Source organism: Pseudophryne corroboree, unplaced genomic scaffold, assembly GCF_028390025.1.
Source record: "Pseudophryne corroboree isolate aPseCor3 unplaced genomic scaffold, aPseCor3.hap2 scaffold_302, whole genome shotgun sequence".
In the NCBI taxonomy this organism is placed as follows: domain Eukaryota; kingdom Metazoa; phylum Chordata; class Amphibia; order Anura; family Myobatrachidae; genus Pseudophryne; species Pseudophryne corroboree.
Genome location: NW_026969693.1, coordinates 563468 through 588387, shown reverse-complemented (window position 1 = coordinate 588387; position 24920 = coordinate 563468). Strand labels below are relative to the sequence as shown.

At 42.5% G+C, this 24920-nt stretch overlaps 13 non-coding genes and 1 pseudogene across 13 annotated transcripts; 5 read left to right on the top strand and 9 right to left on the bottom strand.

Annotated features, from left to right (window-relative positions):
• Positions 1–14673: 14673 nt before the first annotated feature.
• On the bottom strand, positions 14674–14815 carry LOC135016709 (U1 spliceosomal RNA; annotated as a pseudogene).
• Positions 14816–14967: 152 nt separating this feature from the next.
• Positions 14968–15131, bottom strand: LOC135016791 (U1 spliceosomal RNA). The gene has a single exon (XR_010214785.1). It is a non-coding gene; the product is annotated as a U1 spliceosomal RNA (small nuclear RNA).
• A 615-nt stretch (positions 15132–15746) lies between these two features.
• LOC135016698 (U1 spliceosomal RNA) lies at positions 15747–15909 on the bottom strand. The gene has a single exon (XR_010214707.1). It is a non-coding gene; the product is annotated as a U1 spliceosomal RNA (small nuclear RNA).
• A 162-nt stretch (positions 15910–16071) lies between these two features.
• LOC135016669 (U1 spliceosomal RNA) lies at positions 16072–16235 on the bottom strand. The gene has a single exon (XR_010214681.1). It is a non-coding gene; the product is annotated as a U1 spliceosomal RNA (small nuclear RNA).
• A 671-nt stretch (positions 16236–16906) lies between these two features.
• On the bottom strand, positions 16907–17069 carry LOC135016720 (U1 spliceosomal RNA). Its single transcript, XR_010214725.1, has one exon. It is a non-coding gene; the product is annotated as a U1 spliceosomal RNA (small nuclear RNA).
• Positions 17070–17221: 152 nt separating this feature from the next.
• Positions 17222–17385, bottom strand: LOC135016640 (U1 spliceosomal RNA). The gene has a single exon (XR_010214654.1). It is a non-coding gene; the product is annotated as a U1 spliceosomal RNA (small nuclear RNA).
• Positions 17386–18056: 671 nt separating this feature from the next.
• Positions 18057–18219, bottom strand: LOC135016681 (U1 spliceosomal RNA). Its single transcript, XR_010214693.1, has one exon. It is a non-coding gene; the product is annotated as a U1 spliceosomal RNA (small nuclear RNA).
• A 153-nt stretch (positions 18220–18372) lies between these two features.
• On the bottom strand, positions 18373–18536 carry LOC135016825 (U1 spliceosomal RNA). The gene has a single exon (XR_010214818.1). It is a non-coding gene; the product is annotated as a U1 spliceosomal RNA (small nuclear RNA).
• Positions 18537–19207: 671 nt separating this feature from the next.
• On the bottom strand, positions 19208–19370 carry LOC135016701 (U1 spliceosomal RNA). The gene has a single exon (XR_010214710.1). It is a non-coding gene; the product is annotated as a U1 spliceosomal RNA (small nuclear RNA).
• A 144-nt stretch (positions 19371–19514) lies between these two features.
• LOC135016761 (U5 spliceosomal RNA) lies at positions 19515–19630 on the top strand. Its single transcript, XR_010214755.1, has one exon. It is a non-coding gene; the product is annotated as a U5 spliceosomal RNA (small nuclear RNA).
• Positions 19631–19900: 270 nt separating this feature from the next.
• On the top strand, positions 19901–20016 carry LOC135016757 (U5 spliceosomal RNA). Its single transcript, XR_010214751.1, has one exon. It is a non-coding gene; the product is annotated as a U5 spliceosomal RNA (small nuclear RNA).
• Positions 20017–20302: 286 nt separating this feature from the next.
• On the top strand, positions 20303–20418 carry LOC135016763 (U5 spliceosomal RNA). Its single transcript, XR_010214757.1, has one exon. It is a non-coding gene; the product is annotated as a U5 spliceosomal RNA (small nuclear RNA).
• Positions 20419–20692: 274 nt separating this feature from the next.
• LOC135016775 (U5 spliceosomal RNA) lies at positions 20693–20808 on the top strand. The gene has a single exon (XR_010214769.1). It is a non-coding gene; the product is annotated as a U5 spliceosomal RNA (small nuclear RNA).
• Positions 20809–21083: 275 nt separating this feature from the next.
• Positions 21084–21199, top strand: LOC135016801 (U5 spliceosomal RNA). The gene has a single exon (XR_010214795.1). It is a non-coding gene; the product is annotated as a U5 spliceosomal RNA (small nuclear RNA).
• The last annotated feature ends 3721 nt before the right edge of the window (positions 21200–24920 follow it).

Genomic DNA, 24920 nt, shown 5'->3' with positions numbered 1-24920 from the left:
ATCTCTCTTTTGCAAAGAGCTAGGCATTGGAAAATTCAGGGCTATAACGTGTAGATGAAGCACTAACAGGAGGCTTTAAAATTTTCATTCTAGTGTCTTTCGTTTGGGAGAAAAATGCAAAAGTACAATGCAGCTTTTCCTTGCCGATATCTCTCTTTTGCAAAGAGATAGGCATTGGAAAATGCAGGACTATAACGTGTAGATGAAGCACTAACAGTAGGCTTTAAAATTTTCATTCTAGTGTCTTTCGTTTGGGAGAAAAATGCAAAGGTACAATACAGCATTTCCTTGCCGATATCTCTCTTTTGCAAAGAGCTAGGCATTGGAAAATTCAGGGCTATACCGTGTAGATGAAGCACTAACAGGAGGCTTTAAAATTTTCATTATAGTGTCCTTCGTTTGGGAGAAAAATGCAAAGGTACAATACAGCTTTTCCTTGCCAATATCTCTCTTTTGCAAAGAGCTAGGCATTGGAAAATTCAGGGCTATACCGTGTAGATGAAGCACTAACAGGAGGCTTTTAAATTTTCATTCTAGTGTCCTTCGTTTGGGAGAAAAATGCAAAGGTACAATACAGCTTTTCCTTGCCGATATCTCTTTTTTGCAAAGAGATAGGCATTGGAAAATTCAGGGCTATAACGTGTAGATGAAGCACTAACAGGAGGCTTTAAAATTTTCATTCTAGTTTCTTTCGTTTTAGAGAAAAATGCAAAGGTACAATAAAGCTTTTCCTTGCCGATATCTCTCTTTTGCAAAGAGATAGGCATTGGAAAATTCAGGGCTATAACGTGTAGATGAAGCACTAACAGGAGGCTTTAAAATTTTCATTCTAGTGTCTTTCGTTTGGGAGAAAAATGCAAAGGTACAATACAGCTTTTCCTTGCCGATATCTCTCTTTTGCAAAGAGCTAGGCATTGGAAAATTCAGGGCTATAACGTGTAGATGAAGCACTAATAGGAGGCTTTAAAATTTTCAATCTAGTGTCCTTCGTTTGGGAGAAAAATGCAAAGGTACAATACAGCTTTTCCTTGCCAATATCTCTCTTTTGCAAAGAGCTAGGGATTGGAAAATTCAGGGCTATAACGTGTAGATGAAGCACTAACAGGAGGCTTTAAAATTTTCATTCTAGTGTCTTTCGTTTGGGAGAAAAATGCAAAAGTACAATGCTGCTTTTCCTTGCCGATATCTCTCTTTTGCAAAGAGATAGGCATTGGAAACTTCAGGGCTATAACGTGTAGATGAAGCACTAACAGGAGGCTTTAAAATTTTCATTCTAGTGTCTTTCGTTTGGGAGAAAAATGCAAAGGTACAATACAGCTTTTCCTTGCCAATATCTCTCTTTTGCAAAGAGCTAGGCATTGGAAAATGCAGGGCTATAACGTGTAGATGAAGCACTAACAGGAGGCTTTACAATTTTCATTCTAGTGTCTTTCGTTTGGGAGAAAAATGCACAGGTACAATGCAGCTTTTCCTTGCCGATATCTCTCTTTTGCAAAGAGATAGGCATTGGAAAATGCAGGGCTATATCGTGTAGATGAAGCACTAACAGGAGGCTTTAAAATTTTCATTCTAGTGTCTTTCGTTTGGGAGAAAAATGCAAAGGTACAATACAGCATTTCCTTGCCGATATCTCTCTTTTGCAAAGAGATAGGCATTGGAAAATTCAGGGCTATAACGTGTAGATGAAGCACTAACAGGAGGCTTTAAAATTTTCATTCTAGTGTCTTTCGTTTGGGAGAAAAATGCAAAGGTACAATACAGCTTTTCCTTGCCGATATCTCTCTTTTGCAAAGAGATAGGCATTGGAAAATTCAGGGCTAAAACGTGTAGATGAAGCACTAATAGGAGGCTTTAAAATTTTCATTCTAGTGTCCTTCGTTTGGGAGAAAAATGCAAAGGTACAATACAGCTTTTCCTTGCCGATATCTCTCTTTTGCAAAGAGATAGGCATTGGAAAATTCAGGGCTATAACGTGTAGATGAAGCACTAACAGGAGGCTTTAAAATTTTCATTCTAGTGTCTTTCGTTTGGGAGAAAAATGCAAAGGTACAATACAGCTTTTCCTTGCCGATATCTCTCTTTTGCAAAGAGCTAGGCATTGGAAAATTCAGGGCTATAACGTGTAGATGAAGCACTAACAGTAGGCTTTAAAATTTTCATTCTAGTGTCTTTCGTTTGGGAGAAAAATGCAAAGGTACAATACAGCTTTTCCTTGCCAATATCTCTCTTTTGCAAAGAGCTAGGCATTGGAAAATTCAGGGCTATAACGTGTAGATGAAGCACTAACAGGAGGTTTTAAAATTTTCATTCTAGTGTCTTTCGTTTGGGAGAAAAATGCAAAGGTACAATACAGTTTTTCCTTGCCGATATCTCTCTTTTGCAAAGAGATAGGCATTGGAAAATTCAGGGCTATAACGTGTAGATGAAGCACTAACAGGAGGCTTTAAAATTTTCATTCTAGTGTCCTTCGTTTGGGAGAAAAATGCAAAGGTACAATACAGCTTTTCCTTGCCAATATCTCTCTTTTGCAAAGAGCTAGGCATTGGAAAATGCAGGGCTATAACGTGTAGATGAAGCACTAACAGGAGGCTTTACAATTTTCATTCTAGTGTCTTTCGTTTGGGAGAAAAATGCAAAGGTACAATGCAGCTTTTCCTTGCCGATATCTCTCTTTTGCAAAGAGATAGGCATTGGAAAATGCAGGGCTATAACGTGTAGATGAAGCACTAACAGGAGGCTTTAAAATTTTCATTCTAGTGTCTTTCGTTTGGGAGAAAAATGCAAAGGTACAATACAGCATTTCCTTGCCGATATCTCTCTTTTGCAAAGAGATAGGCATTGGAAAATGCAGGGCTATAACGTGTAGATGAAGCACTAACAGGAGGCTTTAAAATTTTCATTCTAGTGTCTTTCGTTTGGGAGAAAAATGCAAAGGTACAATACAGCTTTTCCTTGCCGATATCTCTCTTTTGCAAAGAGATAGGCATTGGAAAATTCAGGGCTATAACGTGTAGATGAAGCACTAACAGGAGGCTTTAAAATTTTCATTCTAATGTCCTTCGTTTGGGAGAAAAATGCAAAGGTACAATACAGCTTTTCCTTGCCGATATCTCTCTTTTGCAAAGAGATAGGCATTGGAAAATTCAGGGCTATAACGTGTAGATGAAGCACTAACAGGAGGCTTTAAAATTTTCATTCTAGTGTATTTCGTTTGGGAGAAAAATGCAAAGGTACAATACCGCTTTTCCTTGCCGATATCTCTCTTTTGCAAAGAGCTAGGCATTGGAAAATTCAGGGCTATAACGTGTAGATGAAGCACTAATAGGAGGCTTTAAAATTTTCAATCTAGTGTCCTTCGTTTGGGAGAAAAATGCAAAGGTACAATACAGCTTTTCCTTGCCAATATCTTTCTTTTGCAAAGAGCTAGGCATTGGAAAATTCAGGGCTATAACGTGTAAATGAAGCACTAAAAGGAGGCTTTAAAATTTTCATTCTAGTGTCTTTCGTTTGGGAGAAAAATGCAAAAGTACAATGCTGCTTTTCCTTGCCGATATCTCTCTTTTGCAAAGAGATAAGCATTGGAAAATTCAGGGCTATAACGTGTAGATGAAGCACTAACAGGAGGCTTTAAAATTTTCATTCTAGTGTCTTTCGTTTGGGAGAAAAATGCAAAGGTACAATACAGCTTTTCCTTGCCAATATCTCCCTTTTGCAAAGAGCTAGGCATTGGAAAATGCAGGGCTATAACGTGTAGATGAAGCACTAACAGGAGGCTTTACAATTTTCATTCTAGTGTATTTCGTTTGGGAGAAAAATGCAAAGGTACAATACAGCATTTCCTTGCCGATATCTCTCTTTTGCAAAGAGATAGGCATTGGAAAATTCAGGGCTATAACGTGTAGATGAAGCACTAACAGGAGGCTTTAAAATTTTCATTCTAGTGTCCTTCGTTTGGGAGAAAACTGCAAAGGTACAATACAGCTTTTCCTTGCCGATATCTCTCTTTTGCAAAGAGATAGGCATTGGAAAATTCAGGGCTATAACGTGTAGATGAAGCACTAATAGGAGGCTTTAACATTTTCATTCTAGTGTCCTTCGTTTGGGAGAAAAATGCAAAGGTACAATACAGCTTTTCCTTGCCGATATCTCTCTTTTGCAAAGAGATAGGCATTGGAAAATTCAGGACTATAACGTGTAGATGAAGCACTAACAGGAGGCTTTAAAATTTTCATTCTAGTGTATTTCGTTTGGGAGAAAAATGCAAAGGTACAATACCGCTTTTCCTTGCCGATATCTCTCTTTTGCAAAGAGCTAGGCATTGGAAAATTCAGGGCTATAACGTGTAGATGAAGCACTAATAGGAGGCTTTAAAATTTTCAATCTAGTGTCCTTCGTTTGGGAGAAAAATGCAAAGGTACAATATAGCTTTTCCTTACCAATATCTCTCTTTTGCAAAGAGCTAGGCATTGGAAAATTCAGGGCTATAACGTGTAGATGAAGCACTAACAGGAGGCTTTAAAATTTTCATTCTAGTGTCTTTCGTTTGGGAGAAAAATGCAAAAGTACAATGCTGCTTTTCCTTGCCGATATCTCTCTTTTGCAAAGAGATAAGCATTGGAAAATTCAGGGCTATAACGTGTAGATGAAGCACTAACAGGAGGCTTTTAAATTTTCATTCTAGTGTCTTTCGTTTGGGAGAAAAATGCAAAGGTACAATACAGCTTTTCCTTGCCAATATCTCTCTTTTGCAAAGAGCTAGGCATTGGAAAATGCAGGGCTATAACGTGTAGATGAAGCACTAACAGGAGGCTTTACAATTGTCATTCTAGTGTCTTTCGTTTGGGAGAAAAATGCAAAGGTACAATGCTACTTTTCCTTGCCGATATCTCTCTTTTGCAAAGAGATAGGCATTGGAAAATGCAGGGCTATAACGTGTAGATGAAGCACTAACAGGAGGCTTTAAAATTTTCATTCTAGTGTCTTTCGTTTGGGAGAAAAATGCAAAGGTACAATACAGTTTTTCCTTGCCGATATCTCTCTTTTGCAAAGAGATAGGCATTGGAAAATTCAGGGCTATAACGTGTAGATGAAGCACTAACAGGAGGCTTTAAAATTTTCATTCTAGTGTCCTTCGTTTGGGAGAAAAATGCAAAGGTACAATACAGCTTTTCCTTGCCAATATCTCTCTTTTGCAAAGAGCTAGGCATTGGAAAATTCAGGGCTATACCGTGTAGATGAAGCACTAACAGGAGGCTTTTAAATTTTCATTCTAGTGTCCTTCGTTTGGTAGAAAAATGCAAAGGTACAATACAGCTTTTCCTTGCCGATATCTCTCTTTTGCAAAGAGATAGGCATTGGAAAATTCAGGGCTATAACGTGTAGATGAAGCACTAACAGGAGGCTTTAAAATTTTCATTCTAGTGTCTTTCGTTTGGGAGAAAAATGCAAAGGTACAATACAGCTTTTCCTTGCCGATATCTCTCTTTTGCAAAGAGATAGGCATTGGAAAATTCTGGGCTATAACGTGTAGATGAAGCACTAACAGGAGGCTTTAAAATTTTCATTCTAGTGTCCTTCGTTTGGGAGAAAAATGCAAAGGTACAATACAGCTTTTCCTTGCCGATATCTCTCTTTTGCAAAGAGATAGGCATTGGAAAATTCAGGGCTATAACGTGTAGATGAAGCACTAATAGGAGGCTTTAAAATTTTCATTCTAGTGTCCTTCGTTTGGGAGAAAAATGCAAAGGTACAATAAAGCTTTTCCTTGCCGATATCTCTGTTTTGCAAAGAGATAGGCATTGGAAAATTCAGGGCTATAACGTGTAGATGAAGCACTAACAGGAGGCTTTAAAATTTTCATTCTATTGTCTTTCGTTTGGGAGAAAAATGCAAAGGTACAATACAGCTTTTCCTTGCCGATATCTCTCTTTTGCAAAGAGCTAGGCTTTGGAAAATTCAGGGCTATAACGTGTAGATGAAGCACTAACAGTAGGCTTTAAAATTTTCATTCTAGTGTCTTTAGTTTGGGAGAAAAATGCAAAGGTACAATACAGCTTTTCCTTGCCAATATCTCTCTTTTGCAAAGAGCTAGGCATTGGAAAATTCAGGGCTATACCGTGTAGATGAAGCACTAACAGGAGGCTTTTAAATTTTCATTCTAGTGTCCTTCGTTTGGTAGAAAAATGCAAAGGTACATTACAGCTTTTCCTTGCCGATATCTCTCTTTTGCAAAGAGATAGGCATTGGAAAATTCAGGGCTATAACGTGTAGATGAAGCACTAACAGGAGGCTTTAAAATGTTCATTCTAGTGTCTTTCGTTTGGGAGAAAAATGCAAAGGTACAATACAGCTTTTCCTTGCCGATATCTCTCTTTTGCAAAGAGATAGGCATTGGAAAATTCTGGGCTATAACGTGTAGATGAAGCACTAACAGGAGGCTTTAAAATTTTCATTCTAGTGTCTTTCGTTTGGGAGAAAACTGCAAAGGTACAATACAGCTTTTCCTTGCCGATATCTCTCTTTTGCAAAGAGATAGGCATTGGAAAATTCTGGGCTATAACGTGTAGATGAAGCACTAACAGGAGGCTTTAAAATTTTCATTCTAGTGTCCTTCGTTTGGGAGAAAAATGCAAAGGTACAATACCGCTTTTCCTTGCCGATATCTCTCTTTTGCAAAGAGCTAGGCATTGGAAAATTCAGGGCTATAACGTGTAGATGAAGCACTAATAGGAGGCTTTAAAATTTTCAATCTAGTGTCCTTCGTTTGGGAGAAAAATGCAAAGGTACAATATAGCTTTTCCTTGCCAATATCTCTCTTTTGCAAAGAGCTAGGCATTGGAAAATGCAGGGCTATAACGTGTAGATGAAGCACTAACAGGAGGCTTTAAAATTTTCATTCTAGTGTCTTTCGTTTGGGAGAAAAATGCAAAGGTACAATATAGTTTTTCCTTGCCGATATCTCTCTTTTGCAAAGAGATAGGCATTGGAAAATTCAGGGCTATAACGTGTAGATGAAGCACTAACAGGAGGCTTTAAAATTTTCATTCTAGTGTCCTTCGTTTGGGAGAAAAATGCAAAGGTACAATACAGCTTTTCCTTGCCAATATCTCTCTTTTGCAAAGAGCTAGGCATTGGAAAATTCAGGGCTATACCGTGTAGATGAAGCACTAACAGGAGGCTTTTAAATTTTCATTCTAGTGTCCTTCGTTTGGTAGAAAAATGCAAAGGTACAATACAGCTTTTCCTTGCCGATATCTCTCTTTTGCAAAGAGATAGGCATTGGAAAATTCAGGGCTATAACGTGTAGATGAAGCACTAACAGGAGGCTTTAAAATTTTCATTCTAGTGTCTTTCGTTTGGGAGAAAAATGCAAAGGTACAATACAGCTTTTCCTTGCCGATATCTCTCTTTTGCAAAGAGATAGGCATTGGAAAATTCTGGGCTATAACGTGTAGATGAAGCACTAACAGGAGGCTTTAAAATTTTCATTCTAGTGTCTTTCGTTTGGGAGAAAAATGCAAAGGTACAATACAGCTTTTCCTTGCCGATATCTCTCTTTTGCAAAGAGATAGGCATTGGAAAATTCTGGGCTATAACGTGTAGATGAAGCACTAACAGGAGGCTTTAAAATTTTCATTCTAGTGTCCTTCGTTTGGGAGAAAAATGCAAAGATACAATACAGCTTTTCCTTGCCGATATCTCTCTTTTGCAAAGAGATAGGCATTGGAAAATTCAGGGCTATAACGTGTAGATGAAGCACTAATAGGAGGCTTTAAAATTTTCTTTCTAGTGTCCTTCGTTTGGGAGAAAAATGCAAAGGTACAATAAAGCTTTTCCTTGCCGATATCTCTGTTTTGCAAAGAGATAGGCATTGGAAAATTCAGGGCTATAACGTGTAGATGAAGCACTAACAGGAGGCTTTAAAATTTTCATTCTAGTGTCTTTCGTTTGGGAGAAAAATGCAAAGGTACAATACAGCTTTTCCTTGCCGATATCTCTCTTTTGCAAAGAGCTAGGCTTTGGAAAATTCAGGGCTATAACGTGTAGATGAAGCACTAACAGTAGGCTTTAAAATTTTCATTCTAGTGTCTTTAGTTTGGGAGAAAAATGCAAAGGTACAATACAGCTTTTCCTTGCCAATATCTCTCTTTTGCAAAGAGCTAGGCATTGGAAAATTCAGGGCTATACCGTGTAGATGAAGCACTAACAGGAGGCTTTTAAATTTTCATTCTAGTGTCCTTCGTTTGGTAGAAAAATGCAAAGGTACAATACAGCTTTTCCTTGCCGATATCTCTCTTTTGCAAAGAGATAGGCATTGGAAAATTCAGGGCTATAACGTGTAGACGAAGCACTAACAGGAGGCTTTAAAATTTTCATTCTAGTGTCTTTCGTTTGGGAGAAAAATGCAAAGGTACAATACAGCTTTTCCTTGCCGATATCTCTCTTTTGCAAAGAGATAGGCATTGGAAAATTCAGGGCTATAACGTGTAGATGAAGCACTAATAGGAGGCTTTAAAATTTTCATTCTAGTGTCCTTCGTTTGGGAGAAAAATGCAAAGGTACAATACAGCTTTTCCTTGCCGATATCTCTCTTTTGCAAAGAGATAGGCATTGGAAAATTCAGGGCTATAACGTGTAGATGAAGCACTAATAGGAGGCTTTAAAATTTTCATTCTAGTGTCCTTCGTTTGGGAGAAAAATGCAAAGGTACAATAAAGCTTTTCCTTGCCGATATCTCTCTTTTGCAAAGAGATAGGCATTGGAAAATTCAGGGCTATAACGTGTAGATGAAGCACTAACAGGAGGCTTTAAAATTTTCATTCTAGTGTCCTTCGTTTGGGAGAAAAATGCAAAGGTACAATACAGCTTTTCCTTGCCAATATCTCTCTTTTGCAAAGAGCTAGGCATTGGAAAATTCAGGGCTATACCGTGTAGATGAAGCACTAAACAGGAGGCTTTTAAATTTTCATTCTAGTGTCCTTCGTTTGGGAGAAAAATGCAAAGGTACAATACAGCTTTTCCTTGCCGATATCTCTCTTTTGCAAAGAGATAGGCATTGGAAAATTCAGGGCTATAACGTGTAGATGAAGCACTAATAGGAGGCTTTAACATTTTCATTCTAGTGTCCTTCGTTTGGGAGAAAAACGCAAAGGTACAATAAAGCTTTTCCTTGCCGATATCTCTCTTTTGCAAAGAGATAGGCATTGGAAAATTCAGGGCTATAACGTGTAGATGAAGCACTAACAGGAGGCTTTAAAATTTTCATTCTAGTGTCTTTCGTTTGGGAGAAAAATGCAAAGGTACAATACAGCTTTTCCTTGCCGATATCTCTCTTTTGCAAAGAGCTAGGCATTGGAAAATTCAGGGCTATAACGTGTAGATGAAGCACTAACAGTAGGCTTTAACATTTTCATTCTAGTGTCTTTAGTTTGGGAGAAAAATGCAAAGGTACAATACAGCTTTTCCTTGCCAATATCTCTCTTTTGCAAAGAGCTAGGCATTGGAAAATTCAGGGCTATAACGTGTAGATGAAGCACTAACAGGAGGCTTTAAAATTTTCATTCTAGTGTCTTTCGTTTGGGAGAAAAATGCAAAGGTACAATACAGTTTTTCCTTGCCGATATCTCTCTTTTGCAAAGAGATAGGCATTGGAAAATTCAGGGCTATAACGTGTAGATGAAGCACTAACAGGAGGCTTTAAAATTTTCATTCTAGTGTCCTTCGTTTGGGAGAAAAATGCAAAGGTACAATACAGCTTTTCCTTGCCAATATCTCTCTTTTGCAAAGAGCTAGGCATTGGAAAATTCAGGGCTATACCGTGTAGATGAAGCACTAAACAGGAGGCTTTTAAATTTTCATTCTAGTGTCCTTCGTTTGGGAGAAAAATGCAAAGGTACAATACAGCTTTTCCTTGCCGATATCTCTCTTTTACAAAGAGATAGGCATTGGAAAATTCAGGGCTATAACGTGTAGATGAAGCACTAACAGGAGGCTTTAAAATTTTCATTCTAGTGTCTTTCGTTTGGGAGAAAAATGCAAAGGTACAATACAGTTTTTCCTTGCCGATATCTCTCTTTTGCAAAGAGATAGGCATTGGAAAATTCAGGGCTATAACGTGTAGATGAAGCACTAACAGGAGGCTTTAAAATTTTCATTCTAGTGTCTTTCGTTTGGGAGAAAAATGCAAAGGTACAATACAGCTTTTCCTTGCCAATATCTCTCTTTTGCAAAGAGCTAGGCATTGGAAAATTCAGGGCTATAACGTGTAGATGAAGCACTAACAGGAGGCTTTAAAATTTTCATTCTAGTGTCTTTCGTTTGGGAGAAAAATGCAAAAGTACAATGCAGCTTTTCCTTGCCGATATCTCTCTTTTGCAAAGAGATAGGCATTGGAAAATGCAGGACTATAACGTGTAGATGAAGCACTAACAGTAGGCTTTAAAATTTTCATTCTAGTGTCTTTCGTTTGGGAGAAAAATGCAAAGGTACAATACAGCATTTCCTTGCCGATATCTCTCTTTTGCAAAGAGCTAGGCATTGGAAAATTCAGGGCTATACCTTGTAGATGAAGCACTAACAGGAGGCTTTAAAATTTTCATTATAGTGTCCTTCGTTTGGGAGAAAAATGCAAAGGTACAATACAGCTTTTCCTTGCCAATATCTCTCTTTTGCAAAGAGCTAGGCATTGGAAAATTCAGGGCTATACCGTGTAGATGAAGCACTAACAGGAGGCTTTTAAATTTTCATTCTAGTGTCCTTCGTTTGGGAGAAAAATGCAAAGGTACAATACAGCTTTTCCTTGCCGATATCTCTTTTTTGCAAAGAGATAGGCATTGGAAAATTCAGGGCTATAACGTGTAGATGAAGCACTAACAGGAGGCTTTAAAATTTTCATTCTAGTTTCTTTCGTTTTAGAGAAAAATGCAAAGGTACAATAAAGCTTTTCCTTGCCGATATCTCTCTTTTGCAAAGAGATAGGCATTGGAAAATTCAGGGCTATAACGTGTAGATGAAGCACTAACAGGAGGCTTTAAAATTTTCATTCTAGTGTCTTTCGTTTGGGAGAAAAATGCAAAGGTACAATACAGCTTTTCCTTGCCGATATCTCTCTTTTGCAAAGAGCTAGGCATTGGAAAATTCAGGGCTATAACGTGTAGATGAAGCACTAATAGGAGGCTTTAAAATTTTCAATCTAGTGTCCTTCGTTTGGGAGAAAAATGCAAAGGTACAATACAGCTTTTCCTTGCCAATATCTCTCTTTTGCAAAGAGCTAGGGATTGGAAAATTCAGGGCTATAACGTGTAGATGAAGCACTAACAGGAGGCTTTAAAATTTTCATTCTAGTGTCTTTCGTTTGGGAGAAAAATGCAAAAGTACAATGCTGCTTTTCCTTGCCGATATCTCTCTTTTGCAAAGAGATAGGCATTGGAAACTTCAGGGCTATAACGTGTAGATGAAGCACTAACAGGAGGCTTTAAAATTTTCATTCTAGTGTCTTTCGTTTGGGAGAAAAATGCAAAGGTACAATACAGCTTTTCCTTGCCAATATCTCTCTTTTGCAAAGAGCTAGGCATTGGAAAATGCAGGGCTATAACGTGTAGATGAAGCACTAACAGGAGGCTTTACAATTTTCATTCTAGTGTCTTTCGTTTGGGAGAAAAATGCACAGGTACAATGCAGCTTTTCCTTGCCGATATCTCTCTTTTGCAAAGAGATAGGCATTGGAAAATGCAGGGCTATATCGTGTAGATGAAGCACTAACAGGAGGCTTTAAAATTTTCATTCTAGTGTCTTTCGTTTGGGAGAAAAATGCAAAGGTACAATACAGCATTTCCTTGCCGATATCTCTCTTTTGCAAAGAGATAGGCATTGGAAAATTCAGGGCTATAACGTGTAGATGAAGCACTAACAGGAGGCTTTAAAATTTTCATTCTAGTGTCTTTCGTTTGGGAGAAAAATGCAAAGGTACAATACAGCTTTTCCTTGCCGATATCTCTCTTTTGCAAAGAGATAGGCATTGGAAAATTCAGGGCTAAAACGTGTAGATGAAGCACTAATAGGAGGCTTTAAAATTTTCATTCTAGTGTCCTTCGTTTGGGAGAAAAATGCAAAGGTACAATACAGCTTTTCCTTGCCGATATCTCTCTTTTGCAAAGAGATAGGCATTGGAAAATTCAGGGCTATAACGTGTAGATGAAGCACTAACAGGAGGCTTTAAAATTTTCATTCTAGTGTCTTTCGTTTGGGAGAAAAATGCAAAGGTACAATACAGCTTTTCCTTGCCGATATCTCTCTTTTGCAAAGAGCTAGGCATTGGAAAATTCAGGGCTATAACGTGTAGATGAAGCACTAACAGTAGGCTTTAAAATTTTCATTCTAGTGTCTTTCGTTTGGGAGAAAAATGCAAAGGTACAATACAGCTTTTCCTTGCCAATATCTCTCTTTTGCAAAGAGCTAGGCATTGGAAAATTCAGGGCTATAACGTGTAGATGAAGCACTAACAGGAGGTTTTAAAATTTTCATTCTAGTGTCTTTCGTTTGGGAGAAAAATGCAAAGGTACAATACAGTTTTTCCTTGCCGATATCTCTCTTTTGCAAAGAGATAGGCATTGGAAAATTCAGGGCTATAACGTGTAGATGAAGCACTAACAGGAGGCTTTAAAATTTTCATTCTAGTGTCCTTCGTTTGGGAGAAAAATGCAAAGGTACAATACAGCTTTTCCTTGCCAATATCTCTCTTTTGCAAAGAGCTAGGCATTGGAAAATGCAGGGCTATAACGTGTAGATGAAGCACTAACAGGAGGCTTTACAATTTTCATTCTAGTGTCTTTCGTTTGGGAGAAAAATGCAAAGGTACAATGCAGCTTTTCCTTGCCGATATCTCTCTTTTGCAAAGAGATAGGCATTGGAAAATGCAGGGCTATAACGTGTAGATGAAGCACTAACAGGAGGCTTTAAAATTTTCATTCTAGTGTCTTTCGTTTGGGAGAAAAATGCAAAGGTACAATACAGCATTTCCTTGCCGATATCTCTCTTTTGCAAAGAGATAGGCATTGGAAAATGCAGGGCTATAACGTGTAGATGAAGCACTAACAGGAGGCTTTAAAATTTTCATTCTAGTGTCTTTCGTTTGGGAGAAAAATGCAAAGGTACAATACAGCTTTTCCTTGCCGATATCTCTCTTTTGCAAAGAGATAGGCATTGGAAAATTCAGGGCTATAACGTGTAGATGAAGCACTAACAGGAGGCTTTAAAATTTTCATTCTAATGTCCTTCGTTTGGGAGAAAAATGCAAAGGTACAATACAGCTTTTCCTTGCCGATATCTCTCTTTTGCAAAGAGATAGGCATTGGAAAATTCAGGGCTATAACGTGTAGATGAAGCACTAATAGGAGGCTTTAAAATTGTCATCCTAGTGTCCTTCGTTTGGGAGAAAAATGCAAAGGTACAATACAGCTTTTCCTTGCCGATATCTCTCTTTTGCAAAGAGATAGGCATTGGAAAATTCAGGGCTATAACGTGTAGATGAAGCACTAACAGGAGGCTTTAAAATTTTCATTCTAGTGTCTTTCGTTTGGGAGAAAAATGCAAAGGTACAATACAGCTTTTCCTTGCCGATATCTCTCTTTTGCAAAGAGCTAGGCATTGGAAAATTCAGGGCTATAACGTGTAGATGAAGCACTAACAGTAGGCTTTAAAATTTTCATTCTAGTGTCTTTCGTTTGGGAGAAAAATGCAAAGGTACAATACAGCTTTTCCTTGCCAATATCTCTCTTTTGCAAAGAGCTAGGCATTGGAAAATTCAGGGCTATAACGTGTAGATGAAGCATATCCTACCATCTTTTACTTGTACAACTACTGGAGCTACGTTTGCCATTAATCCAGTGTCCTGTCCATCTTTTGTCCAAAGTGACTCTGGTATCTGAGATGTCATTTCTTCTACTTGGGATGGAGTCCTATTTGTCATAATGGTATGTGACATTAATTTTGATGGGGAATCTAACATGTCTCGCACTTCCTGAGCGTGATTCTCAGGTATGTCCAAGAATACACCTTCAGGAGTACAATAAATGACGCACCCCATTTTACACAGTAAGTCTCTACCCAGGAGATTGGTCGGTGCCGATGCAGCCAGCAAAAAGGAATGCTTGGTATGTAACGGCCCTATTGTAATCTCTGCTGGTTTGCTAACAGGGTAATGCTGGACTACTCCTGTTACTCCTATGGCTGGAATTGTCCTACCAGTGGTTCTCATGCCCACTGTCGAATTTATCACTGATTTGGCCGCCCCTGTGTCTACAAGAAAGTTTAATGATTTACCAGCTACATTGATTGCAATTTTGGGTTCACTCCCAAGGCTTGCAATCAATTTTACTGGCTGCAGATTACAGGTATGGCCACACCCCTGAAGTATTCAAGATGATTTCTTGCAGCAGCTGGGCACTGTAACAGCTCCAGAGCTGCTCTGTAAGGCAAGTAAAAGGGTGTGGGCCCTGCAGCACTACCTGTAGTTCGCATTGTGCGTTGGAAGGCACAAAGTAAGCAGACGGGAGAAGTCAGGATAGTGCGCAAGGGCATAGAAGGGAGCGGCTCAAGAAAAGAGAAGTGGAAACAGGCAGCAAACTAGGCTGGAGAGAGACCTGAGACAAAGAGATCTAAATTATACGAGAGCCGACCAGGGGAAACACAAATTATGCAGTCAAGTGTCCCACATTTGGGGAAATCGCAGGAGCAGCACACCCAGAGTGCAATGGGTGAGCCTTGCCCTGGGAGAAGCACCTTCATGATCATAGTATCTCACCTGGCAGGTAAGTAGGAGTTGGGCTAGAGCTGGGGAGGGTTGCTGCTCGGGTACCCCCCTGTCAAGTGAAGGAGATCCAACTGAGGCAGCACAAGGGAACTCTCGAAAGAAGAACAAGGCTAGAGGAAAATCTGAGACAAAGAAATCTGACTTTTACCAGAGCTGACCAGAGGAAAGCACAAACACAGTCCCCCACTACCACAAATAATGCAGTCGAGTTTCCCACATTTGGGGAAATCACAGGGGTCAGCATACCCAAAATGCAATGAATGAACCTCACCCTCGGAGAACAATCTTCATGACCATGGTATCTCCTATGCAAAATAAGTATGATTTGGGATAGGGCTGGGGAGGGCCGCTGCTCAGGCACATCTCTGTCAAGTAAAGGAGATTCAACAGAGGCAGCACAAGGGAACTCCCATCTGGGGACAACAACTGCAGGGAGAACACATATTTTCAGATGAACATGGGAGGGCAGAAGGCTGCCTAATACTGAAGCACCCCCAAACAACAAACCAAATGCAACAACTAGTACAAGCATTCCTGGGGGAAGTTCTGCAGAAGACGGATTTGCATACGGTGATGTCATCCAAGCAGTGGGCCAAAGTTTGCTGGAACCCTCATCTGCATATGAAAAGAGAAAAGGGGTATGCAGGGCATGGCGGCCTTTTGCGGCGCTTGGATGACCCTTAGTTCGCATTAAACACCCCCACCCTCCTTCGGTGTGGGGCTCATGTTGGCTATGCCCCAGCCCCTGAAGCATTCAAGCTGATTTCTTGCAGCAGCTGGGCACTGTAACAGCTCCAGAGCTGCTCTGTACGGCAAGTAAAAGGGTGTGGGCCCTGCAGCACTACCTGTAGTTTGCATTGTGCATTGGAAGGCACTTAAGAAAAGAGAAGTGGAAACAGACAGCAAACTAGGCTGGAGAGAGACCTGAGACAAAGAGATCTGAATTATACGAGAGCCGACCAGGGGAAACACAAATTATGCAGTCAAGTTTCCCACATTTGGGGAAATCGCAGGAGCAGCACACCCAGAGTGCAATGGGTGAGCCTTGCCCTGGGAGAAGCACCTACGTGATCATAGTTTCTCACCTGGCAGGTAAGTAGGAGTTGGGCTAGAGCTGGGGAGGGTCGCTGCTCGAGTACCCCCCTGTCAAGTGAAGGAGATCCAACTGAGGCAGCACAAGGGAATTCTCGAAAGAAGAACAAGGCTAGAGGAAGATCTGAGACAAAGAAATCTGACTTTTACCAGAGCTGACCAGAGCTGACCAGAGGAAAACACAAACACAGTCCCCCACTACCACAAATAATGCTGTCGAGTTTCACACATTTGGGGAAATCACAGGGGTCAGCATACCCAGAATGCAATGAATGAACCTCACACTGGGAGAATAATCTTCATGACCATGGTATCTCCTATGCAAAATAAGTATGATTTGGGATAGGGCTGGGGAGGGCCGTTGCTCAGGCACATCTCTGTCAAGTAAAGGAGATTCAACTGAGGCAGCATAAGGGAACTCTCATCTGGGGACAACAACTGCAGGGAGAACACATATTTTCAGATGAACATGGGAGGGCAGAAGGCTGCCTAATACTGAAGCACCCCCAAACAACAAACCAAATGCAACAACTAGTGCAAGCATTCCTGGGGGAAGGCCTGCAGCAGATGGATTTGCATATGGTGATGTCATCCAAGCAGTGGGTCAAAGTTGGCTTCAACCCTCGTCTGCATATGAAAAGAGAAAAGGGGCGTGCAGGGCATGGCGGCCTTTTGCGGCCCTTGGATGACCCCTAGTTCGCATTAAACACCTCCACCCTCCTTCGGTGTGGGGCTCATGTTGGCTATGCCCCAGCCCCTGAAGCATTCAAGCTGATTTCTTGCAGTAGCTGGGCACTGTAACAGCTCCAGAGCTGCTCTGTACGGCAAGTAAAAGGGTGTGGGCCCTGCAGCACTACCTGTAGTTTGCATTGTGCATTGGAAGGCACAAAGTAAGCAGACGGGAGAAGTAAGGATAGTGCGCAAGGCCATAGAATGGAGCGGCTTAAGAAAAGAGAAGTGGAAACAGACAGCAAACTAGGCTGGAGAGAGACCTGAGACAAAGAGATCTGAATTATACGAGAGCCGACCAGGGGAAACACAAATTATGCAGTCAAGTTTCCCACATTTGGGGAAATCGCAGGGGCAGCACATCCAGAGTGCAATGGGTGAGCCTTGCCCTGGGAGAAGCACCTTCATGATTATAGTATCTCACCTGGCAGGTAAGTAGAAGTTGGGCTAGAGCTGGGGAGGGTCGCTGCTCGGGCACCCCCCTGTCAAGTGAAGGAGATCCAACTGAGGCAGCACAAGGGAACTCTCGAAAGAAGAACAAGGCTAGAGGAAGAACTGAAACAAAGAAATCTGACTTTTACCAGAGCTGACCAGAGGAAAGCACAAACACAGTCCCCCACTACCACAAATAATGCAGTTGAGTTTCCCACATTTGGGGAAATCACAGGGGTCAGCATACCCAGAATGCAATGAATGAAACTCACCCTGGGAGAACAATCTTCAACACCATGGTCTCTCCTATGCAAAATAAGTATGATTTGGGATAGGGCTGGGGAGGGCCGCTGCTCAGGCACATCTCTGTCAAGTAAAGGAGATTCAACTGAGGCAGCACAAGGGAACTCTCATCTGGGGACAACAACTGCAGGGAGAACACATATTTTCAGATGAACATGGGAGGGCAGAAGGCTGCCTAATACTGAAGCACCCCCAAACAACAAACCAAATGCAACAACTAGTGCAAGCATTCCTGGGGGAAGGCCTGCAGCAGATGGATTTGCATATGGTGATGCCATCCAAGCAGTGGGTCAAAGTTGGCTTCAACCCTCGTCTGCATATGAAAAGAGAAAAGGGGCGTGCAGGGCATGGCGGCCTTTTGCGGCACTTGGATGACCCCTAGTTCGCATTACACACCTCCACCCTCCTTCGGTGTGGGGCTCATGTTGGCTATGCCCCAGCCCCTGAAGCATTCAAGCTGATTTCTTGCAGCAGCTGGGCACTGTAACTGCTCCAGAGCTGCTCTGTAAGGCAAGTAAAAGGGTGTGGGCCCTGCAGCACTACCTGTAGTTTGCATTGTGCGTTGGAAGGCACGAAGTAAGCAGACGGGAGAAGTCAGGATAGTGCGCAAGGGCATAGAAGGGAGCGGCTCAAGAAAAGAGAAGTGGAAACAGACAGCAAACTAGGCTGGAGAGAGACCTGAGACAAAGAGATCTGAATTATACGAGAGCCGACCAAGGGAAACACAAATTATGCAGTCAAGTTTCCCACATTTGGGGAAATCGCAGGGGCAGCACAACCAGAGTGCAATGGGTGAGCCTTGCCCTGGGAGAAGCACCTTCATGATCATAGTATCTCACCTGGCAGGTAAGTATGAGTTGGGCTAGAGCTGGGGAGGGTCGCTGCTCGGGCACCCCCCCTGTTAAGTGAAAGAGATCCAACTGAGGCAGCACAAGGGAACTCTCGAAAGAAGAACAAGGCTAGAGGAAGATCTGAGATAAAGAAATCTGATTTTTACCAGAGCTGACCAGAGGAAAGCACAAACACAGTCCCCCACTACCACAAATAATGCAGTCGAGTTTCCCACATTTGGGGAAATCACAGGGGTCAGCATACCCAGAATGCAATGAATGAACCTCACCCTGGGAGAACAATCTTCATGACCATGGTATCGCCTATGCAAAATAAGTATGATTTGGGACAGGGCAGGGGAGGGCCGCTGCTCAGGCACATCTCTGTCAAGTAAAGGAGATTCAACTGAGGCAGCACAAGGGAACTCTCATCTGGGGACAACAACTGCAGGGAGAACACATATTTTCAGATGAACATGGGAGGGCAGAAGGCTGCCTAATACTGAAGCACCCCCAAACAACAAACCAAATGCAACAACTAGTGCAAGCATTCCTGGGGGAAGGCCTGCAGCAGATGGATTTGCATATGGTGATGTCATCCAAACAGTGGGTCAAAAATGGCTTCAACCCTCGTCTGCATATGAAAAGAGACAAGGGGCGTGCAGGGCATGGCGGCCTTTTGCGGCGCTTGGATGACCCCTAGTTCGCATTACACACCTCCACCCTCCTTCGGTGTGGGGCTCATGTTGGCTATTCCCCAGCCCCTGAAGCATTCAAGCTGATTTCTTGCAGCAGCTGGGCACTGTAACTGCTCCAGAGACGCTCTGTAAGGCAAGTAAAAGGGTGTGGGTCCTGCAGCACTACCTGTAGTTTGCATTGTGCGTTGGAAGGCACGAAGTAAGCAGACGGGAGAAGTCAGGATAGTGCGCAAGGGCATAGAAGGGAGCGGCTCAAGAAAAGAGAAGTGGAAACAGACAGCAAACTAGGCTGGAGAGAGACCTGAGACAAAGAGATCTGAATTATACAAGAGCCGACCAGGGGAAACACAAATTATGCAGTCAAGTTTCCCACATTTGGGGAAATCGCAGAAGCAGCACACCCAGAGTGCAATGGGTGAGCCTTGCCCTGGGAGAAGCACCTTCATGATCATAGTATCTCACCTGGCAGGTAAGTAGGAGTTGGGCTAGAGCTGGGGAGGGTCGCTGCTCGAGCATCCCCCTGTCAAGTAAAGGAGATTCAACTGAGGCAGCACAAGGGAACTCTCATCTGGGGACAACAACTGCAGGGAGAACACATATTTTCAGATAAAAATCTTGGTCATGCTCTGGTTTCTCTTCAGAACGAACAAATCTTTCGCCTTTTACTAAAGATTTCCGTGGAGAGGAGCAAAACCGAGTTTTATCTCAATTTTTGCATGCCCCATCTTTTTGGGGTTTCTTTTATCGGTTTAAAGATAGAATGAGTGTGCTTTAATGTAAGCTCATTTGCATAGAAATGACAGTAAATGTTTGTTTCTTTTCAAACAGAACTTTCTTGAGCATGCTACTTGCTTGAAAGATCTGGGAGCACATGGAATACAGTACAAACCATGCTTATAGCAAGGAGAAGACAGGTGAGAAATCTGCTTTCTTTCAAATTGGGCGCTCACTTTGATCTGAATGAGGACTGCTGGCACGGCACTCAGGCGACAGGTGGAATCTTGGTCATGCTCTGGTTTCTCTTCAGAACGAACAAATCTTTCGCCTTTTACTAAAGATTTCCGTGGAGAGGAGCAAAACTGAGTTTTATCTCAATTTTTGCATGCCCCATATTATTGGGGTTTCTTTTATCGGATTAAAGACAGAACGAGTGTGCTTTCTTGTTAGCTTTAATGTAAGTTTATTTGCATAACAATGACAATAAATGTCTGTTTCTTTTCAAGCAGAACTTTCTTGACCATACTAATTGCTTGAAAGATCTGGGAGCACGTGGAAAAGAGTACAAACCATGCTTATAGCAAGGGGAAGCCTGGTGAGAAATCTGCTTTCTTTCTTTCAAATTGGGTGCTCACTTTGAGCTGAATGAGGACTGCTGGCATGGCACTCAGGCGACAGGTGGAATCTTGGTCATGCTCTGGTTTCTCTTCAGAACGAACAAATCTTTCGCCTTTTACTAAAGATTTCCGTGGAGAGGAGCAAAACTGAGTTTTATCTCAATTTTTGCATGCCCCGTCTTATTGGGGTTTCTTTTATCAGTTTAAAGATAGAACGAGTGTGCTTTAATGTAAGCTCATTTGCATAGAAATGACAGTAAATGTTAGTTTCTTTTCAAACAGAACTTTCTTGACTATACTAATTGCTTGAAAGATCTGGGAGCACATGGAAAAGAGTACAAACCATGTTTATAGCAAGGGGAAGCCTGGTGAGAAATCTGCTTTCTTTCTTTCAAATTGGGTGCTCACTTTGAGCTGAATGAGGACTGCTGGCATGGCACTCAGGCGACAGGTAGAATCTTGGTCATGCTGTGGTTTCTCTTCAGAACGAACAAATCTTTCGCCTTTTACTAAAGATTTCCGTGGAGAGGAACAAAACGGAGTTTTATCTCAATTTTTGCATGCCCCATCTTATTGGGGTTTTATTTTATCGGTTTAAAGATAGAACGAGTGTGCTTTAATGTAAGCTCATTTGCATAGAAATGACAGTAAATGTTTGTTTCTTTTCAAACAGAACTTTCTTGACCACACTAATTGTTTGAAAGATCTGGGAGCACATGGAAAAGAGTACAAACGATGTTTATAGCAAGGGGAAGCCTGGTGAGAAATCTGCTTTCTTTCATTCAAATTGGGTGCTTACTTTGAGCTGAATGAGAACTGCTGGCATGGCACTCAGGCGACAGGTGGAATCTTGGTCATGCTCTGGTTTCTCTTCAGAACTAACAAATATTTCGCCTTTTATTAAAGATTTCCGTGGAGAGGAGCAAAACTGAGTTTTATCTCAATTTTTGCATGCCCCATATTATTGGGGTTTCTTTTATCAGTTTAAAGACAGAACGAGTGTGCTTTCTTGTTAGCTTTAATGTAAGTTTATTTGCATAACAATGACAGTAAATGTTTGTTTCTTTTCAAACAGAACTTTCTTGACCATGCTACTTGCTTGAAAGATCTGGGAGCACATGGAAAACAGTACAAACCATGCAGTATCACAAGAGCCTTTATTTGATCTTTCATGAAGATAGAGCAGAATTGAGGACACGTCAACAATTTCTGCCAAAGGTGGTTCATCTTTCCACATGGTGCCTTTGGCCACTGACACCTTCGTTGAGTCAAAGTCTCTGGCTGTGGTCAGAACTTTGAAAATTTATGTCACCAGAACGGTACAGATTAGGAAAACAGAGGCTCTGTTTGTCCTGTATGCTCCCAACAGGATTGGGTGTCCTGCTTCCATGCAGACCATTATGCGCTGGATCTGTGGTAAGATTCAGCATGCTCATTCCACGGCAGGATTGCCGTTACTGAATTAGGTGAAGACCCATTCTACTAGAAAGGTGGGTTCATCCTGGGCAGCTGGTCGGGGAGTCTCGGCATTGCAACTTTGCCGAGCAGCTATTTAGTAAACACTTTTGCTAAGTTTTACAAGTTTGATACCTTGGCTGATGATAACCTCAATTTGGGTCATTCGGTGCTGCAGAGTCGTTCGCACTCTCCCACCCGTTCAAGAGCTTTGGTATAACCCCATGGTTCTTAATGTGACCCCAGCATCCTCTAGGTCATATGAGAAAATAGGATTTTAATACCTACCGGTAAATCCTTTTCTCTTAGTACGTAGAGGATGCTGGGCACCCGTCCCAGTCCATACTGTGTCTGCAGTAATTACTTGTGGTTATACACATGTTGTGTTACGGTTCTGCTCAGCTTTTTGCTGCAATTGTTCATGCCGTTGGCTTGTGTTCTGTTGAATGCCACGTTCTGCGGCATGCTTAAGGTGTGAGCTGGTAAGATGCTCACCTTAGTTTAACAATAAATCCTTTCCTCGAAATGTCCGTCTCCCTGGGCACAGTTCCTATAACTGGAGTCTGGAGGAGGGGCATAGAGGGAGGAGCCAGTTCACACCCTTTGAAAGTCTTAAAGTGCCCATGTCTCTTGCGGATCCCGTCTATACCCCATGGTTCTTAATGTGACCCCAGCATCCTCTACGGACTAAGAGAAAAGGATGCCCTTGTGTACTATCCTGACTTCTCCTCCCGTCTGCTTACTTTGTGCCTTCCAACGCACAATGCGAACTACATGTGGTGCTGCAGGGCCCACACCCTTTTACTTGCCTTACAGAGCAGCTCTGGAGCTGTTACAGTGCCCAGCTGCTGCAAGAAATCAGCATGAATGCTTCAGGGGATGGGGCATGGCCAACATGAGCCCCACACCAAAGGAGGGTGGGGGTGTTTAATGCGAACTAGGGGTCATCCAAGCACTGCAAAAGGCCGCCATGCCCTGCATGCCCCTTTTCTCTTTTTATATGCAGATGAGTGTTCCAGCCAACTTTGGCCCACTGCTTGGATGACATCACCGTATGCAAATCCGTCTGCTGCAGACCTTCCCCCAGGAATGCTTGTACTAGTTGTTGGATATGGTTTGATATTTGATGGTGCTTCAGTATTAGGCAGCCTTCCGCCCTCCCATGTTCATCTGAAAAGATGTGGTCTCCCTGCAGTTGTTGTCCCCAGACGAGAGTTCCCTTGTGCTTCCTCAGTTGAATCTCCTTAACTTGACGGGGGAGGGGCTGCCCGAGCTGCCACCCTCCCCAGCCCTATCCCAATTCATACTTATTTTACATATTAGATCTCTTGATCATGAAGATTGTTCTCACAGGGTGAGGTTCATCCATTATATTTTAAAATAGGAAGGTACAAATTACATATTTGAATTGCATCTATGTGCTGGATTCAAATGCCCCCCCCCCCTTCCTTTCTCAATTGTGCCCGTCAGCAGCTATTCTAAGGTTGCTGCCAATGGGTGTGACACATTAATTTCTTCTGTGGGGTACACTGGACTCCACAAGGATTCACATTGGGGTGTAGAGTAGGATCTTGATCTGAGGCACCAACCGGCTCAAAGCTTTTGACTGTTCCCAAGATGCTCAGCGCATCCTCCTCTATAACCCCGCTTCCATGAACAGGGAGCTCAGTTTGTAGTTGGTGCCTTCAGTAGCAGGCCACTTAACAGGGGCCTGCCTCAGGCAGCCTATTCTTAGCTATTAATTTTGACAAGAAAAGAAGAACTTGTTTTATGAGAATCTACAAGGGCTGCAGCAGGCTAGGTCTAATAGACATCTTTACTGCAGCTTCATCACTCCCAGCGGCGCTGTATACTCCCGTGCCCTGGTTGCTGGGTCACTGCAGCGGAGGCTCCGGTTTCTTCCTAAGGTCAGTCACACACACACCGCCCTTCCGGATCACGAGGCCGCTGATTAAGGGGAGCGTGGCCGTAGGGGGTGGGCCGTGTGCGCACTGGGGTGGACACTGATTACTGGGCAGCCGCTCCACTAGCCACCAGGTACAGTTAAGGAGCACAGGTCTGGGGGTTTTTCTCCTATATTAACCCAATTTTGTACTGCCCGCAGCGCATTGTGATAGGTAATAGGGCCTGATTCAGGTTGGATTGCAATCACAATAAGCGATCCAACTGCAAAAATTGCTAAGATCATACGCATGTGCCTGCATGCGATCGCCTCTGCCTGTCAATCGGGGCAGGGGGGGAGAGTGGGGTCAGCAACACTCCATTTCCAAGTCAGGGATGGAGCAGTGCGGGGGCAAGGCTTCAAAATGGGGTCTGCAATGGAGGATACACAGGGGGCGTGGTCACAGCGGCTGTATGACATCACATTCAGCCGCTGTGATCACAAAAATGGTGGCGGCTTCCTGCGCGCACATACAGTCTGCACCAGCAGGAGGCTACACCATTGTTTATGATCACGCTGAACTGCAGTGCGACTGCAATTACAGCATGGTCAAGAAGGGAGGTGTCATACTGGGTGGCCATGCCCTGTCACTGTGCAGGAGCCAGCACCGCTTACACACTAGTCCCCGGGTGCAGCCCCCAACCCCCGGGACACCCGGAGCAATAAAATGTAGATTCAGGCCACCAGGCCACGCCCCTACCTATGAAATCATGCCTCCTTTTTACCATTGCGCTGCTTATTTGCACGTACTGCATTACAATCTCCCTCGCCACCTCTCTGGGTGTCACCAGTGATAGTGACACCTCTGCCATGCTTGTAGCAGCTGGTCCAAAGATCTATGCCTCAAGCCCTGAGTGTTTGGCCCTTGTGACTTGTTGATCATCATAGCGAAGCAGATGCTTACAGAAAACTGCAGGGGCTTAGATTGAAAATAAAAAAAATTGATGGGTATAAGGTAGAGAGGAGCGGGTTCGGTTCTCCGAGAACCGAATTCCCCACGAACTCCACGTGGTTTACACTGGTCTGAGGCAGGCTCGGTTGTTCCCGCCTGACTCGGAAAACCTGAACAAGGGAAAATGTCATCATCCCGCTGTCGGATTCTCGCGAGATTCGGATATTATAATTAGAGCTGCGCGTTGCCGCCATTTTTACTCGTGCATTGAAGAGAGAGCGGAGAGGACGTGGCTATGTTCTCTCAGTGGAAATCTCAATATCAGTGCTCAGTATCAGTGGTTACCTATTGCTGCTCAGTAATACTAGTAGTGTGTCTCTCTTGCTCAGTGTCAGTTCTCAGTA